Source organism: Oryctolagus cuniculus, chromosome 4, assembly GCF_964237555.1.
Source record: "Oryctolagus cuniculus chromosome 4, mOryCun1.1, whole genome shotgun sequence".
NCBI classification, from domain to species: Eukaryota; Metazoa; Chordata; class Mammalia; order Lagomorpha; family Leporidae; genus Oryctolagus; species Oryctolagus cuniculus.
The window spans coordinates 144,873,421-144,892,815 of record NC_091435.1 but is presented as its reverse complement, the minus strand read 5'-3'; the positions used below and the strand labels follow the sequence as shown (position 1 = coordinate 144,892,815).

At 44.9% G+C, this 19,395-nt stretch overlaps 1 protein-coding gene across 5 annotated transcripts in view; it reads right to left on the bottom strand.

The window, feature by feature from the left end:
- The window catches only part of STAG1 (STAG1 cohesin complex component), a 381,944-nt gene extending 363,107 nt beyond the window's left edge, over positions 1 to 18,837 (bottom strand). For 2 of the 5 annotated variants that reach the window (XM_070072781.1, XM_002716398.5), the window contains exon 1: positions 18,438 to 18,837. The gene's annotated coding sequence lies outside the window, so the exon portion shown is untranslated. The remainder of the gene's footprint in view (positions 1 to 18,437) is intronic. The other 3 variants (XM_070072783.1, XM_070072782.1, XM_070072784.1) reach the window with 3 other exon arrangements.
- Positions 18,838 to 19,395: the final 558 nt, after the last annotated feature.

Genomic DNA, 19,395 nt, shown 5'->3' with positions numbered 1-19,395 from the left:
CTTATAACCATTCATGGCAGTCCTGGCACAGTGTACCACTAAAACACAAGAGAAAGCATTCAGAGACCAACCACAGTTGGGAGGGAAGGAGGGGCAATAATGCTACTACAATTTTTATAAAAGGTACCACCTAAATTGAGTCTTGAGGTAGCTCCTCTGTAATTCAAAAAGGCAAGAACCATGCTTTAATGTCCTTACAACCACAGTGTATGCCTTACTATAAATATTCAATAAATGCTCGATGAGTTACTCAAATTAAAGGAAATTATATCATATATTTATTTATCTTATTTAATAAAGTAGAAGTACACTCCTACCTGGCACCCAAAACTATAAATGCTATATAGACATTAACACTGTATTTGATCAATACCTTAACAGTTAAAGGAAAGTATGAGTTATTCTAAAAGTTGTGAAGTATGGAGGCAAAACATCACTTTACCTTTTAAAATTAAAGACCCAAATCAGGGGCCAGTGCTGTGGCGTAGAGGGTTAATGCCCTGGCCTGAAGAGCCAGCATCCCATCTGGGTGCCAGTTCGAGACCCAGTTTCTCCACTTCTGATCCAGCTCTTTGCTATGGCCTGGGAAAGCAGTAGAAGATGGCCCAAGTCCTTGGGCCCCTCCACCCACATGGGAGACCGGGAAGAAGCTCCTGACTCCTGGCTTCAGATCAGTGAGCTCTGGCCGTTGCGGCCAATTGGGGAGTGACCCATTGGATGGAAGACCTCTCTCTCTTCCTCTCCTCTTTCTGTGTAACTCTTTCAAATAAATAAATAAATCATTAAAAAAAAAAAAAGACCCAAATCAAACTCTGAATTACCTGATTCAGAGTTGATTCCATGATTACTTCAGTAGGAACTAAAAAATGTACAGGAACCTCTCTGTCTCTCCCTCTCCCACCCCTTTCTCTCTCTGTAGCTCTGCCTTTCAAATAAATAAATATTTTAAAAATAAAAATTAAAAATAACAATGAAGAAATCAATATCCAGAGTTCCCAGCTCCCAGTTTAATCATGGCCCAGCCCTGGCTGTTGTAGCCATCTGGGGATTAGATGACAGATCTGCCTCTATTTCTCTCTTTCCCTTCCCCCTCTGATAAATAAAATGAAACTGTTTCTGGAAAGCAGTCTCATCATTTATCTAGATTACAATTTTATTCATCTCTTAAGATTAATATTCTTTATAATATGTGTGCAATACAATTTAATGATTAAACCTAACTTTTTAACCTCTACAGTAGTCCATAAAATGAAATTTTATTATTCTCATTTGACAGAAGAAAACTCAAAGGTTTAGAAAGGTTAAAGAATTTGCCCATGTTTACACAGAGGCAGCGGTAGTCAAGAATTTGACCAAGACAATCTGAGTCCAGTTCAAGGAATTCTCTTAACAATGGGCAATAGCTTTCTTAACCACTTATCATGTAAATGCTTCTTTGATCAGTGAACTTAAGAATTTTTAAATTATAACTAGCAGTACATGGTACACAGTGAGGTATTTTGCTTGGTTATAGACTTTTTTTCTGTCTAAGATTGATACAGATTCAACATTAAGAGCAATCTTGCCAGAGAGCATCCCCCTCCACCAAAAAAGGGAAGATAATATTTAATTATTGTTATCTTGATTACCAAATAAAGGGACTCTGCTGAAAAACTCTTCTGACTCATGTCTGTTACTTCCTGATGAAAAAATCCAATCTATTGTTATGTTGAGGGATAGGGGGAAATACTAATGACATCTCTTATTTTTGAACTTTATTATTCCAAAGTATCTTGAACCCACCCACTCCCCTCCACACACATTTCATTCATATTCCTGTGTGTTTTTAACCTCTCTCCATTAAAAACAGTAGCTTTCTAAAAACTGAACCTATATATTTAGCAATCTTGTGTATTCACGACATGAGGTGGTATGATATCATCAATTACATATTTGGTCTTCTTCCTCATTTCCTAAAACGCTTGGAATCTTCAAAGGATGTCTTTTTGTAAACTGATGAATGAATGATGGCAGAAAGTCCTTAGGTAGCTTCATGATTAAGAGCTGGTCACAGGAAATAGCCAGTGGCCAATGATTTAATCAGTAAAGAGTGATAAGGCTTCCATTAAGGCTCACAAGGTCAGAATTTGGATGGGCTTCCAGAGACCAGAAAGAAATTCTCTATGCGTCTCTTCATTTATATCCTTTTTAACAGGTAAACAAACATTAACCTGAGTTCTGTGAGCTGCTTACAACTAATTAATTGGACCCAAGGAGGGGTTAGGGGAGCCTCCCATTTATAGATAAGAAGCACAGGTGCAACAATCTGGGGCTTGTAAGAGACATTAGAATGGGCTAAGCAGGGGGCCAGTGTTGTGGTACAATAGGTTAAAGCCCGGCCAGCAATGCTGGCATCCCATGTGGGCACCAGTTCGAGTCCTGGCTGCTCCAATTCTGATCTAGCTCCTTGCTAGTGTGTCTAGGAAAGCAGCAGAAGATGGCCCAAGTGCTTGGGCCCTTGCACCCACGTGGGAGACCCAGAAAAAGCTCCTGGCTCCTGGCTTTGGATCAGCTCAGCTCCAGTTACGGCAGCTATTTGGGGAGTGAACCAAATCAAGAAAAGAATAGGGCAGGCAGTCTTGTGGAACTAAACCCCCAACCTTTGGTTTCTGTGCCTATCACCAGGTACACTGTGAGACAGAACAGAAGCACAACTTACAAAATCAAGCCCCCTCCTAAACTGACTTGCTTCCATCTAAACCACAGGTCATTCCACCCAAGTCCAAACCAATCAAAAGTAAGGAGCATTCACATCCTGATAAAAAAAGTCCCTATGTCGCTGATTAGGAACTTCCCTTACCTCCTCACTAGCCCAATACCACACATATATGACCTTCCTGGGGAGGTGGTATGCATGCCACTGTCATTTCAAGCTTCTGAAGTGCAAAAGAAGGAACCAGGTTTGCAGAGAACAATGAGCTGGGTACAAACCAAAGTGCTGGAGGCAGGGGGTGAGATGAGCCAGAACTCTAGTTGCATGCAGATTGAAGTGCCATGTGCCAAAGGGAAGCTGCCACATCTCCCATCAAAAAAAAAAAAAAAAAAACAAACACACACACAACACCACCTTCCCAGCTCCCCCTGCACTCACTCAGCAGGTAGAACTTCTTCCTACCTTCCTGCTTCCCTTATGATGGGACATCAGCCCAAACCATTTTTGAATGGTTTGCATACTGGTCTCTTGTCAATTTTCATTGCAAAGGGAGTCAAAGAAACTCAAATTGGTATATTCCTAGCAACTTTGGGACCAGCAAAAGCGGATATTTCCTCTAAGACGAGGATTGGCAGGAGGAAAACAGAAACCCTCTCATGAACAAGTGGCCACCTAAACCTTTGCTTGAGCTTCTCCAAACTGGTGAGTTCTCCACCCTCCGGTATCCTCATTCACCTCTCCCAGACGTTTCTCTCCCTCTCTCTTTGCTCAGCCCTAATTCCTGACTCAGTTTTTTTGGTTTCAATTTGGGTTTACTGTGGTATGAGCCATCTCAACAAACATGTGTGTGAGATGGGTTCAAATACCAGGCTTCTGGGACTGCAGGTCTTTGGTATAAGACGTCTTAACAGACAACCATGTGGGATGAGCTGAAATGTTAGCACGCCAGGAATGATTCCCTCAGCAGGTGGCAGCCAGGTTTCATCTCTCCAGTAGCCTCTGGTTATGGTTTCAGTCATCATAATAAATATTTCTATAGGGATGGGTTGAAATGACTGATTCAAGCAACTGCAGTTTTTGGTTTCAGTTTCGGTTTAATCCTTTCTGAAAATTCTCAGTCCTCATATTTTTACTCTATGACCTTGCTTTCCAGGACATAAACCCACCCCTGTCCACCAGCCACAGCTTCCCCTAATCAGAGGGGTGGCTGGAGCTTGCTTCCAAGCCAGGCCGATTCAAAAGGCTGGTGGGCATCTCCTGACAGTGATCATTGATGAGCTGGCAGGGAAAATCTCATGTCACTTAGGAGTCTACAGAGGCATCTTAGAGGTGCTTTTCTCTTGATACCTTGAATAAATCCAACACTCCTGCCTGTTCCCTCTCCCTTCTTGCCTCTTTCTTTCCAGCTGTTTCTATGTGCAGGCAGGTAGGAACTAGTATTCACAGTGGGGATTACCTCCCACCCTTAAATTTTCAATATTAAGTCACAAACTCCACTGAATGACTGATATTAGGAAACACATCTAGTCCCCAAGGACTCCCCCTTGGGTTGCATTTTAAGCTACTGGGAACAATTTAAGTTGGATGGTCACAAAGGAGAAAGTTAATTTTTTACTGTAACACCATTTGGTCTCAATACAAACTAGAGGATCAGGAGACAATTATACCATTCTCCAATTGGATTTGTTTTGCAAACATGAATGAAAACAGGGAGAGAAACCCCTGTGTTCAGGGTTTCATGAAACTCTATCAGGATCCCAAGCTTCCCAATTATTGTGGAGACTGCATGGCTACCATTCCTTAGCCACCCCAGCATACAAACCCTGATCCCCTCCCATCCAACTCCCATGGGCTTCTACCCTCTCAACCCCATCCTTATCAGCATCCAGACACAAAACCAGCATCCACCCCCCACATTCAAGACTTTCATCCTATCCTAACTACCATCAAGGGAACAACCCACCTTTGGCACCTTTCCAGAGTGCAAAAGTGGCTACTTCCAAAAAAAACTTTGGCCAGTTTTCTGAGGACACAGAAACGTTTAGGAATCAATTTATAAAGCTAAGTTCAATTTTCTTACTTAACTAAGTGCTGTACTTCAGATGAAAAGGAATATATCCTCATGAAGACCTGAGAGCATGTTAAAAGTTTTATTACCGCTCACCCCAACACTCAGTTTGCCAGGTAGGGACAAAAGTGTTTCCAGTTATAACGCCACTAAGATTACAAGTACAAGGCTGATACTACTAAGATGGCACACTTTATCACCTGTGTAACACAGGGAATGGAAAGTGTGTGGTAAAACCTGTTAATTATGACAAAGTCAAGGAGATCACTCAGGAAAAGGAAGAACACCCAGCAGTCTTTACCAACAAGCTTACTGAGGCCTTCAGGAAATATGCCAGCACAGACCTTGACTTTGCAAGGGCTAAACCTTATTTGCTATGCATTTTCTTATCCAGTAGGCCTGACATTAGAAGATAGAGAAACAAGAGGGAGAACTTCAGACCCCACTGTTAACCTTGGTAGAGGAGGCCTTCAAGGTCTTTAACAAGGGAGACAAGGCAGGAGGCAATCCAAGATAAGAGACTGGCTTAAAAGGTGCAGCTTTCGGATGCTTTAATTAATCAGCCACTTTGGGAGGAACCCAGAGATCTAGAAGATTGAACAACTGTAGAAGACAGTATGAGCCTTAGGATGCAACCAGTATATATCTATTGCAGGAAAGAGGGTTATGGGGAAGAGAAAGTGCCCTAATCAACCCTGTTCAAAGGAGGTCAGACAACCCTGGCAAGAGACCCTTCTTGGCCAGCCTCTGGGAGGCAGATGCTCACTGACAGGACCCAGGCACCTACCTACTCAGCTCCAATTTCAACACAATTCCATCACCACCACTGCAGCAGAGCCTCAGGTCACTCTAGAAGTGGCAGGTAGGGGAAAGAGTTCCTTGTGGACACGGAATTTGTGTAATCTCGTGATTCACCTTGTCAGTCCCCTCTCCAACTAAGACTGCATTGGAGATGGGCACTGACAGTCAACCTAAGGAAAGATGGTTTACTCTCCATCTTGCCTGAAAGACTGGATCTAACCCCATAACTCAATCATTTTCAAGTGTTCCTGAAGGCCCAACCTTACTTCTGGGTTGCGACCTCTTAAGCAAATTTAGGGACATCATCTATCCAGAAGAGGAACAGGTCTAGGTGATACTGAGCCCTGACCAGGATATCCAACTGTCAGCACTTCAGGGCCTAGTCTGCCAACATCATCAAAACACTACAAATCAAACAGATCCATTTGTATAGTAGCCTAGGGCTAGCCCATAACATTCCCTCTGTATAAATAAGTTTAAAGTTGGAGTGGAATATTCATGTAAGAGCACACTAGCAAATCAGAAGCCTAAACATAAATCTAATCTCTTCCAGAAGTTCCTGTAACATGGGTTGATTAAGCCTTGTTGGTCTCCTTTTAACACCCCTATTCTCCCAGTCAGGAAGCCAAACAAGGACTATTTATGTGTACAGGTCCTACAGGCAGTAAATGAGACAGTTATCCCCATCCATACCATGGTCCCAAATCCATACCTCTCTACTCATTCAAATACCTGGAGAAGCCAATACTATACTGTCCTAGGCTAAAAAGATGCCATCAGCCGGCGCTCTGGCTCAATAGGCTAATCTTCCGCCTGCGGCGCTGGCACCCCAGGTTCTAGTCCCAGTCGGGGCACCGGATTCTGTCCCGGTGTTGCTCCTCTTCCTGTCCAGCTCTCTGCTGTGGCCCGGGAGTGCAGTGGAGGATTGCCCAAGTGCTTGGGCCCTGCACCTGCATGGGAGACCAGGAGAAGCACCTGCTCCTGGTTTCGGATTAGCGCGGTGTGCCGGCCACAGCGGCCATTGGGGGGTGAACCAACGGAAAAGGAAGACCTTTCTCTCTGTCTCTCTCACTGTCCACTCTGCCTGTCAAAAAAAAACACCAAAAAACAAAATAGATGCCCTCCCCTCCTTTTTTCAAAATTCCCCTTCAACTCAGAGTCTCAAATCCTTTTTTTCTTTGATGGAGAAACCTGGATATTCAGGAAACCACAAAACTCAACTAGACTGTACTCAGAGTTTCAGAGATAGCCCTCACCTCTTTGGAAAGAGAACTGAAGAGTACTCACCCTAAAAAAGGGTACCCACTTAAAATATGTAGATGATTTCTTCATTGCCACCTCTTCGTGACAAGATTCCCCAATTACAGGGAATGACATTGTGGCAGAGTGGGTAAAGTTGCTGCCTGAGACACCAGCATCTCACATGGGTATCAGCTCAAGTCATAGCTGCTCCACTTCCAATCCAGCTCCCTTCTAACGTGCCTGGGAAAGCAGTAGAAGACGGCCCAAGTGCTTGAGCCCCTGCACCCTCATGGGAGACCTGGAAGAACCTCTTGGCCCCTGGCTCACAACCAGCCTAGTTCCAGCTGTTGCAGCCATTTGGGGGAGTCAACCTGCAGATGGAGAATCAATCTCTCTCTCTCCCTCTCTCTCTCTGCCTTTCAAATAATTTTTTTTAAAAATTCCAATTACAATATAATTAAAAACTTAGCTTTCTTAGCTAAAAGAGTACAAAGCCTACTTCCCAAAAGCCGAGAGTTCCTTACAAAGAACCCAATACCTATATTTTAATTTGACTCCAAAGGTCATATGCTCTAGCGGTTGACTGGAAAAAAGGCAATTATTTCCCTACTAGTTCCCCAAACTAAGAATCAGCTTTAGGAATTCCTGAGAATAGCAGTTTTCTACATATCTGGATCCCAAATTATGGGTTAAAGGCAACTCCCCTACAGGAGGCATTAAAGGGCAAACAGTAAGAAACTCTGCACTGGAATCCAGAATGCTTTGAGGTTCTAAAGACAGAAATGAACCAATCCTTGGCTCTGGGACTCCCAAACTTAGAAAAACTATTCACTCTTTTGGTCTGTGAAAAGTCAGGAATTGCCAGAGGAGTTCTGACTCAAAGACCAAGACCTATCTAAAGACCAGTGGCATACTTCTCAAAACAGCTGGACCCTGTAGCTCAGGGATGGCTGAGTTGCCAGAGTAGTAGCTGCAAGTGCTGAGCTGGTGAACGAAGCCTCTATCACTGGGACAACCCAGAGACAGAAACAGCTCACCAGGTGCAGACAGGGTTAGAAGTCAAAGGACATCAATGGCTGACAGGAGGAAGACTAATTATCAAGATCTTGTACTAGAAACTCCCAACATTACTTTAAAAGTCTGTCAAATTCTAAACCCCAGCCACTTTCCTTCCAACCACGGATGAGGAGGCCCTACGACAGCAGTGTGCTGAGACAAACATCAGTGTGTTGAAAACAAACCTACCCCAGCAGAACCCAAGTGCAGGATGGTTCACCAACAGCAGCATTGCTAGACAGAGGAGTCTGGAGGGCAGACTATGCTGGGAGACCTGGACTGAAGTTCTGACCTGAAGCTCTGACCTGGCCCAATTCCAGCAACTGTGGGCATCTGAGTGAACCAGCTGATGGGAGCTCACTCTATCTATAACCCCTCCCCAAATAAATAAATAAAAGCTTTTAAAGTGTTCATTAGCATATCATACATGCCCAATGAATTTTTTCCTTATACCCAGTGCAAAGATGGGTTTGGGGGGAAAAAACAAGCATGTAATCAAATTTGGTGAAAACAGAAAACCAATAGAAAAGTACAATGCACAGAAAACACAAAAAGCTAGGTCAGGGCCATGTAGGAAGCAAAAGGAAAAAAATTAGCAAGTCATATAGGGGAAATTAAGGAAATTCACTTGGCATTTTTGGGAGACATCGCTCCTTGAGTCTCTGGACTTTGTATATTCTGAAAACAAAGGCTCTGACTACTTTTGTTCCAAGCTTCTCAAGCATATTCATAAAATAAACAACCTCAGGGCCGGCACTGTGGTGTAGCAGGTAAAGCTGCCACTTGCAGTGCTGGCATCCCATATGGGTGCCAGTTCAAGTCCTGGCTGCTCCACTTCCGATCCATGGCCCAAGAGTCCTTCGGCCTTTGCGCCTGTGTGAGAGAACCAGCAGAAGCTCCTGGCTCATGATCAGCACAGCTGCAGCCGTTGCGGCCAACTGGGGAGTGAACCAACTGAAGGAGGACCTTTCTCTGTCTTTTTCTCTCACTGTCTGTAGCTCTACCTTTCAAATAAATTTAAAAAATCTTTTTAAAAAAATGTTTAAAAAAAGTGAATTCAAAGTAACAATACAAATTGTACATTTATAATAACCTAAAATATACAAGGCAAAAACTGACAGAATAAAGGGAGAAATAGACAATTCCACAGTCATAGCTCAATATTTTTTTTTATTTTCTTATTTTTATTTTTTGACAGGCAGAGTGGACAGTGAGAGAGAGAGACAGAGAGAAAGATCTTCCTTTGCCGTTGGTTCACCCTCCAATGGCCACCGTGGCCGGCGCACTCCAGCCGGCACACTGCGCTGATCCGATGGCAGGAGCCAGGTACTTATCCTGGTCTCCCATGGGGTGCAGGGCCCAAGCACTTGGGCCATCCTCCACTGCACTCCCGGACCACAGCAGAGAGCTGGCCTGGAAGAGGGGCAACCAGGACAGAATCCGGTGACCCGACCGGGACTAGAACCCGGTGTGCCGGCGCCGCAAGGCGAAGGATTAGCCTAGTGAGCCACGGCGCCAGCCTCAATATTTTAACACTCCTTGCACCAACAATTGATAGAACAAGATCCTCTCCACCAAAAAAGCAAGTAAGGACATGGATGCTTCAAAAAATCTTAACAGAACACCTTAATCCAGCTGTTATTTACAAATCAGTGGACTCAACATGTGTAGAATACACATTCCTTTCAACTATAAGAAATACTTTAACCATAATAGAACATACACTAATCCATAAAACCTAGCTCAATATACCTAAAAGGATTAAAATCACAATATTCTCTGACCTCAAAATTAAGCTGTTAGAAATCAGAAGCAATAAGATTTGTAAAATAATCCCAAATAGTGAAAATTAAATGTACTTTTTTCCAAAGATGTATTTATTATTTATTTGAAAGTTACAGAGAGAGAGGGAGAAACACAGACAAAGATCTTCCATCTGCTGGTTCACTCCCCAAATGGCCACAATAGCCGATCAGCTCTGATCAAAAGACAGGAGCCAGGAGCTTCTTCCCAGTCTCTCACGTGGGTACAGGGGCCCAAGGACTTGAGCCATCTTCCACTGCTTTCCCAGGAACACTAGCAGAGAACTGGATCAGAAATGGAGCAGCCAGGACTCAAACTGGCACCCATATGGGATGCTGGCAACACAGGCAGAGGCTCAGCCTACTACACCATAGTGCCAGCCCATTAAGTGTGCTTTTAAGTTACAGATGAGTAAAAGAAATCACATAACAAATTAAAAAGTGTGAGGGTACTCCCAAACTTCATAAAGCAGGCCAGTTGTTAATAGGTTAGGCTGCTGCTTGTGACACCAACATCCCATATGGGCACCAGTTTATGTCCTGGCTGCTCCACTTCCTATCCAGCTCCCTGCTAATGCACCTGGGAAAGCAGAGGAAGTTGGCCCACTTGCTTGGGTCCTGCCACCCACGTGGGAGACACCAAAGAAGCTCCTGGTTACAGCCATTTGGGAAATGAACCAGAAGATGGGAAGATCCATCTTTCCCTCTCTGCCTCTCAAATAAATAAGTCTGCTTAAAAGTTCATGGAAAGAGGAAGGAAAAGATATTTATTTTGGTGTGAAAGAATTTAAAATCCATGCCTTAAAAGGAGGCCAAAATATTCAGGAGGTACTGGTGTTGTGGCGGAGTGGGCCTGTGATGCCAACATCCTTTATCAGTGCAGTTTGTGTCCCAGCTGCTCCACTTCTGATCCAGCTTCCTGCTAATGGTTTGTGAAAAGCAGCATATGACCCAAGTGCTTGGATCCCTGCTACCCACAGAGGAGACACGGCAGAAGCTCCTGGCTTTGGCGTGGCCTAGCCCCAGATGTTGCAGCCATCTGGGGAATGAACCAATGGATGTAAGATATCTCTCTCTCTCTCTCTCCCTCCTCTCTGTGTAACTCAAACTTTCATATAAATCTTTTAAATAAATTCATGTAAAATGCCTATTATGAAAAATTTATGCATGAATTTCAAAATTTTCTTCTGCCAAATAAACATCTTTTAATTCTATTTTCCCCCTAAACTTTTTGAAGTACCTTCATATTTCATACTGAATGATTAAAAATACATTAAAATCTATGGGATACAGTACTGCTCTGAGTAAAATAGATAGCTTTATATGCTTTTATTAGAAAACAAGGAATGTCTAAAATCTAGGATCTATGTTTTTGCTTTAAGAAGCTAGAAAATAAAATAAGTTGGGAAAAAATTATATAGAAAAAAAAAATCAGACAGGGTCAGCATTGTGGACACAGCAAGTTAAGCTGTCATTTGAGATGCCAGCACCCCAAATGAACACTGGCTGGAGTCCAGGCTGCCCCACTTCCCATCCAGTTCCCTGATCATTCACATAGGAAAGCAACCGAAAATGGCCCAAATGCTTGAGCCCCTGCTACCTATGAGGGAGACAGATGGAGTTCCTAGCTCCTGGCTTCAATCTGGTCCAGCTCCAGCAGCTAGCCATTTGAGAAGGGAACCAGTAGATGGAAAGAGCTCTCTCTCTGTTCTCTGTGTCTCCCCCCTCTCTCTACAAGTCTGCCTTTTAAACAAATCTTTAAAAAGACAGAGACAAAAAGGCAGAGAAAATTATTGAAGTTATTTGAAATGACAACAAAATTGACAATCAACTAGTTAGACTGGTCAAGATAAAAAGAAAGAACACAGTAGCAATACCAGAAATCAAAGAAGGGATATCACTACAGGTCCTACAGACATCAGAAGGATAACAAGGAAATCCTACACACAACTCCTCTTTAAAAACACAATCTACCAGTGCCACATGCAATGCCAGCATCCCACATGGGCACTGGTTCATGTCTCAGTTGCTCTACTTCCAACCCAGCTCCCTGTCAATAAACAGGGAAAAGCAATGGAAGATGGTCCAAGTGTTTGGGCCCCTTCCACCAATGTGGAAGACCCAGATGAAGCTTCTGGCTCTGGTCTGGTCCAGGGCTAGCCACTGCAGCCATCTAGGGAGCAAATCAGCAGATGAAGATCTCTGCTCTGCAATTCTGACTTTTAACATAAATTAACACTTAAAAAAAAAAAAAGCTATCTACCAAAACAGACACAAGATGAACCAGAAATCCTGAATAGCCCTATGCTTACTACAAAAACTAAATTTGGATTTGTTGTCAAAAACGTTCCTACAAAGGAAAATTTCAGGTTCAGATATTGTCAGTGGTAAATCCTAACACTCAAGGAAAAATACTAATATTACATAAGTTCTTACACTAAATGAAGGGAATACTTCCCATTTATGAGGCCCACAAAGCTTATACCAAAACCTGGTAAAGTCACTTCAACAAGCTATAAGACAATATCTCTCATGAAGAAATATGCTACCAAGTAATTAGTAAATATGAAAAAAAATAACATGTCGTGATCAAGTTGGGCTATCCTAGGAAGCAATATTGTTTTAACTTTTGAAAACTACCATTTATTTATCTATTCTACCACTGACACATATGTAGTTTATATCTTGGCTACTACAAATAAGGCTATCATAAGCATTTAATTCATATATCCTAGTATACAGTACAAGAATTTCACATATCAGGAATACAAAGACAGGCATGTAACTGCTAAGTTTAAAGCAAGTGATCTTAAATTGAATAGTGAAACTTCTTTCACAAAATGAGTTATCAGTTTACACTCCTATCAAATGTGGGAGTGTAATTTCTTCACATCAACATGCAATATCATCAAGACTTAATGTTCACCAATCTGAAGTTGGTTAAACTGTTCCTTCTTATAGCTCAACTTTGCACTTTCCTATCAATGAAGGTATTTGGCACAGTGGTAAAAGATGCCATTTAAACACCTACATCCCACAGAGTGCCAGCTCTGCTCCTGATTCCAGCTTCCTGCTAATGCAGACCAGGGCTCAAGTAGCTAAGTCCTTCCTATTCACATAGGAGTGTCTAGTTCCCATCTTGGGCCTGCTCTAGCCTCAGTTGTTGCTGGCATTTGGAGAGTGAACCAGTGGATGGGGAGGAGCACGCTCTCAAGCTAGCTCTGCTTTTCAAATAAATTTAAAAATTTTAAAGACAAAGATAAGAAAGTATCATTATTCTGTGAAACTTTTATTTCTATTGTGTGAATGTCTGTACTAGGCCACAATGTAAAACATTTTTGTAACTGTTAGTTTCTATGAAGTTAAAAGCCACTGCTATTAAGTACAGCAAAACTTCATAGACACATTTGGGCAACTAACTAGTATATGAAAAGGTAGGACTTGAAGTGTCCTTTAAGTACTGATTGTTAAGAGCAATTTAGAAGGAGAAAAACCTGCAGGAAGCAATAGGGGTGTGTTAGATGGAGAAAGAGTCCCATAAAACCAACCTAAATATGATAAACTTGAAGTTCACTTTAAAAGAATCACAAATTCTTTCAAATAAATAAATAATAGACAAGGTTTCTCTCAGCACTAAAAAGCAGGAAGCTGGGATCTTGTCCTCTTCAGTACCTAAAAAGGACATAAAAATGACTCCTTCTTCTCCATAGACACAACTCCAATTCCCACCTCAAGAATCCCCTAATTCTGTGACTTAGGCGAGAACATCTTTTTCAGGTTTCTGCTTCCTACTCTTTTTGCCCTAAACAATTACAGTAGTAAGAATCACCTTACTACTGTGGTACTCCATAGGGAAAATAAGGAGAATGAATTCTAAAGGTTCATATTTTTATACAGTTAACTATGCTAACTGCCTCTTGAAAATATATTGCTTCTTGGACTGTTAAACCACATATGATAACCAACTTTCTGTTACCTTCTTTGTTCCACCAATCACATCCCTACTCTAACGCTTTCAGTAAGTGTTCTCTTCATAAGAATTCCCTCCTCACAAGCTGTTGGACCACTTACACCCATAGCAACTGTCTGATGCAATAAATGCACAAAAAGTGCAATCTAAAGTATTTAAATTCCTTAGCTTTTCTGAGATTCAATCTCATCTTTAAAAAGGTAAAACAACAGGCAACACGGAATGGTAAAACTGATTGACTTAAAAGGGAGAGAGATATCAATCCATTGCTAACTCCCCAAATGCCCATGATAGCTGGGGCTGGGTAAGGTCCAAGGCAGGAGCTAGGAACTCAATTCAGGACTCCCATGTAGATGGCAGGGACTCAATCACTTGAGCCATCACCTATTACCTCCCACGGTCTGCATTAGCATTAAGCTGAAATAAGAAGTGGAGCTAGAACTCCAGCCCAGGCACTCTGATAAAGGATGTGGGCATTCCCAGCAGTGTCTTAACCACTGCACCAAATGACTGCTCCTGGAATGGTGATAAAGTATAGAATCTCCTTTCTCCCACTGCCTTCCTTCTTACCTAAAATTTTTAAGTTTTTATCTTAAATTCCTGCTCAATGTAGTAAAATGTTTTCAGAATTACTTAAACTAAGCACCAGGAAGTATCAGAAAGGAAAAAGTATAAGGAAAAAGACAAGAATAAACTGATCAAGTGAGTCTGTTGCTCTGCCTATGACCTCTTCTTAAATGCCCAGATTCTAAATAGGCAAATGTGAAGATATTTCTTTCCCCATAACAGGAAAAATTCTTAAGACCTTCCAATATTCCACATCCTTGTATAATTTCCTTTTGAGTTTGGAAAGACCTGTAGATATACTGAGATATCATTGGTGTGATTATGTTTCGTAGCAAAAGAAAGTTTTGCATATGTAATTAAGGTCCCTAACTCTACTGAGTTAACCAAAAAGGTTACTGCGTGGGTCTGATCTAATCAAGTGAGCTTTTAAAAGGCGTCTTAAAGGGGAGTCACAGACAGTGGAAGTCAAAGAAACTGGTTTCTCCCTGTTTGCCTAAAAGCAAACAGCCATGTTGTGAACAAGGCAAGCAACTGAGAGCAGTCCCTAGCTGAGAGCTACCAGGATAGGGATTTCAGTTAAAAAGCTGCAAGGAAACTAACTCTGCCAAAAGTAGCATACTTGGAAAAGGATCCTGACCCAACAGATGAGAACTGCAGCTATAGCTGACACTCTGATTCAACCTATAAGATGCTGAATATAAAATCCAACCACAACATACCAAAATTTCTGACCAATAAAAACTGAAATAAATGAGCTATAATAGCTAAATAAACTTAGCTATGCTGCTAAGTTTATAACAATGTTATGCATCAAAACTCATATACCCCTCAACAAGGATAAAGTACAAGGCAGCAAATTAAAGGAGTAAAAGGCATGGTGTAAATTTCCCCAGAATGCATATCTTCTCACAGAACTGAGGCTATGAAAATACACCAACCCAAATCAAGAGAAAATACTGTAAAACTGCATAAAGTTGTGTAAGTTTTTAACAATTAAAAAGATTTTTTTCACACATATTGTTAAGCAATCACTCTACGATATATTCCCCATTTTAGAGATGAGGAAGGTATGCTACTGCACTTGGAAAGGCAACTGAAGATAGCCTAAGTTCTTGGGCCCCAGCCACCCATGTAGTAGACCAGGATGGAATTCCTGGTTCCTGGCTTCCCCTTGACCCAGATCTGGCTGTTGTAACCATTTAGGGAATGAAATAGTAGATGGAAAACCTCTCTCTTTCTCTCTCTCTGCCTTTCAAATAAACAAATCTTTAAGAGATGAGGAAAGTAAAGCTCAAAGAATAATATTACAAAGATCAGAAATTTGTATATTCAATTAATTTCAGTCCAGGACTCCCAAACTACCCCCACACCACAGTTTCCTTAAAGTTTGAAAGAATTATTCAACATTAACTGTATTACTCCCTTCAAGAGTCAATCCTAGTAAAACCTAACAATTTTCCGTATTTCACACCTATTTAAAGTTCTTTTTTTTTTTTTTAAGATTTATTTATTTATTTATTTATTTGAAAGAGTTACACAGAGAGGAGAGGCAAAGAGGGAGAGAGGTCTTCTATCTGATGGTTCACTTCCCAGTAGCCGGAGCTGCGCCCATAGGAAGCCAGGAGCCTCTTCCCGGTCTCCCACGCAGGTGCAGGGGCCCAAGGATTTGGACCACCTACTGCTTTCCCAGGCCATAGCAGAGTGCTGGATAGGAAGTGGAGCAGCTGGGTCTCAAACCAGCGCCCATATGGGATGCTGGCACTTCAGGCCAGGGCATTAACCTGCTGTGCCACAGCACCAGCACCATTACCAAAGTGGGGGTATTTGGCCTAGTCCTTAACACGTTAGTTAAGATGTCATGTCTGAGGACTGGTATTGTGGCACAGCAGACTAAGCTGCATATGATACCAGCACCCCATATCAGAGCACTGGTGATCCACTTTCCTGCTAGTGCACCTGGAAATGCAGCAGCAGACTGCCCAAATAATTGGGCCCCTGCTACCTACAGGGGAGATCAGGATGGAGTTCCTGGGTTCCTGGTTTCTGCCTGGCTCAGCCCTGACTCCTGTGGCCATCTGAAGAGCAAACCAGCACATGAAGATAATATCTCTCTCTGCCTTCCAAATAAATAAAACAAAACCTTAATCCAAATACCTGGATTCAATACCCAGCTCTGGGCTCCAACTTCCTGCTAATTGCTATCGTGCATGCGAGGAGGCAGCATGTGATGGCTCAGTTGGGTTTCTACCATCCACCTGAGAAACCTGGATTGAGTTCCCAGGTCCCAGCCTGACTCAGCCTTCCTCTTAAATTTGTTTCTTAAAGTAAAATGAATAGTTTTCCGCTCTGAAGTAATTTGTAAAAATTAACTACTGGTTGAAGCAGGTGTGTCTGGACGGTTGGGAAACCAGCATCCCACATTAGAGGGAGTGCCTGGTGGAGTATGGCTCTGCTCTGGAATGCAGTTTCCTCCTAGCACACACCCTCCAAGGCAACACGCAGATGATGCTCATGTTTGTGGGTTCCCGACCCCCCCCCCCGTGGGACACCTGAGACTGAGTTCTCAGCTCCTGACTTGGTCCTGATATAGCCCCAACTGTTGTGAGTACATCAAGAGAGTGAACCAGTAGATGGAAGATCTCTTGCTCAACCTCTCTCTCAATATGTAAATAAATAAATGGCGGATCACTTGAATAAATTTAGTTTACCTAGAGTACATTTTGGAAATTGAAAGCAAAAAAGCAAAACCAAAAAAATACAGCAAAACACCTGTTAGTTTTCTAGAACTTTATTTAGATAACAGGGAATTTCTGTTGTAAGTATTCTCTAAAATAAAAAGAAAATATTTGTAGTTTTCAGTATTTCCTTCCTTGATCAAAAATTTTAATCTGAATTCTTCAGACACTATAAATATGAGAACACAGAACAAAGTATAATACAATAAACAAGTTGTTTTCCTTTTCACTGTTCTGCATATGTCCCTAAGTGCTTCACCTTCAGAATTTCCTATTTTCTTGAAACACACACAAGGAAGACTAAAACTAAAAAAGCCATATTCAAATCCATGTAAGTTACAAATCATACAACTTATGCCAATTCAGACACTTTTTCAAACACTATTTTGTGTAAGACACAAAATTTAGTCTTCTCTAGTCACAACTACGAAAAATAAACTACATCATTTTAACGCCAACTTAACAGCAAATAATTCGCTACCTTAAAACCACATTGTTTTGAATCTACACGCTTCCAAAACCATCCCATGACTTCTATGCCCGGGGCAGGACTCCCTGCCTGGTGAGGAGAATCGGTAACACTCCAATTGTGGATAGATGGGGTGAGACGATAATCCTAAAATCCGAGAATTTCTTAGTCCAATAGAGCACACAAGAAACACCCAACGAAGGCCTTCCGAACGAGGCTCGGGTCCAACTCCAGGCACTCCAGTTTCCCCGCTCTTCACCCCGCCCCCACCCCGAGTAAAGGAGGGAAAACAACTTTTATTGGCCTCGTCTCCCCGGGGACTGGCAAACTAGCGGGGCAGAGCTCGGGCCTGGACACGTTTCTCCGGGAGGCCCCCGTCGGGGGCGGGGAAGGCAGATAGCGGGAAAGCCCGGCTCCGACGCCCGTCTGCTCCGGCCGGTGGCCCCCCTGCCCCACCCCACCACCAAGAGGCCCGGGCCAGCCACCAACACCGAGCGACCCCCCAGGCCCCTCCGCGGAGGCTCGCTCGCTGTCATGTGACGCCGCCGCCGCTACAACACCGCAGAAACGCAGGGCGCCGGGCGGCGGAAGGCGTTCGTGCCAGCCCGCCTCGGCCCGGCCCCGCCGGGCGCGGGCGAGTCCCGAGAGCCCGGGCGGGGGGGAGCGGAGGGCGGGCTTGGCGGCGGGCCCGAGCGCGCCACAAAGGCTTCCGCGCCTGTCGCCGTAGTGCCCCGGCGGGCGGGGGCACGGTTTTCGGGGCCCGCGGGAGGGGTGGGGAGCGGACCGGGGTGCCCGCCGCACCCACGGCCGCCTCCCCGCGTTCTCGGACGGCCCGCGGCCGCCGGGCCCCGCAACAGGCCCCGCGCGGCCTCCCTCCCCCGCGCGGGGCCCGCGCCCGGCCCGCCCGCGCCCCGCTCGCGCTCTCTGGCTCTCGCCGGCCTCCATCTTGGATCGGCGCTTCCAGCCCCCGCGCCGCTGCCGCCGCATTCCCCCTCTTTCCCGCCCCCCGCCGCCGTCGCCGCCGCCCGCACTCACCTCAGCTGCCCATCCGGGCGCCGCCGGCCGTCGACCTAGTTTCCCCCCAAAAGTCTCCGGTGTGTTATTCCCGATGTGGGGGGGTTGTTACGGGGTGGTCGCCGGGGGTTCGGGAGCGGGGGCCGCGCCTTCAACGGAGCTGCAATCCTAACCCGCCATCTGGTGGCATTTTCCACACGCCAATGGCGCCGCTGCAGACTTGGGTCCGGACCGCCCTCTGCTGGCCGCGGTGCTCACTGCCTCGCTGACGGGACGGGCCTGCCCGGAAAAGGGAGGGAGCTGAGGCGCGAGCTGGGGGCCGCGGCGGGGGCGCGCTCGAACGCTTTCCTGTGGGGATTGCGCGCACGCGCGCCAGCGGGGCGGGAAACGTGGCCGCTGCGTGGCGGCTCCGCCCCCGCACGGAGCGCTCGCCTGGCTCAGCCAATGGCGAGCAGCGGATGCCCCTGGATGAGGGCGCTGTGGTCGATTCGAGGGCTGCCCAAGGCGGGCGGAAGGACGGCCACGGCGCGCCTGCGCGTTAGCGGCTCCGAGCGGTCGCCCGCCATTTTTGGAGCCTGTCGGACACCTGGGAAAGAGCCCGCCCCCTGATGCCTTCACCAAGCAACACCCCCATCCGTCGCCGGCCCCCGCCCCAGGTCGCGCCGCGGACGCTGTCCTCCGGCCCCGCCCTGCTGCTGCCCCCGCCCCCCGCCCACGAGGCGAGCTGCGAAGCGGGCGGGAGTGTCTCCCGCGTTTAACTAGGGCCTCGGCGGCTGGCATTGTACGGGCAGTTTCTTGTTGACGAGGTGCTTTTCCCGCGCTAGAGTGGAAAGGTCTCGGGAGCCGCTGGGGACTTCCCTCGTCGCGGATCGAGACTGAGCACTGCCTGCTGCAGGCCGATTGGCGTCGTGCTGCCACTGTAAAGCAGCTCGGCTCCGTGGTGGCGGCTTTGCATAAGGCGGCAGCATTGGCTAGTTAG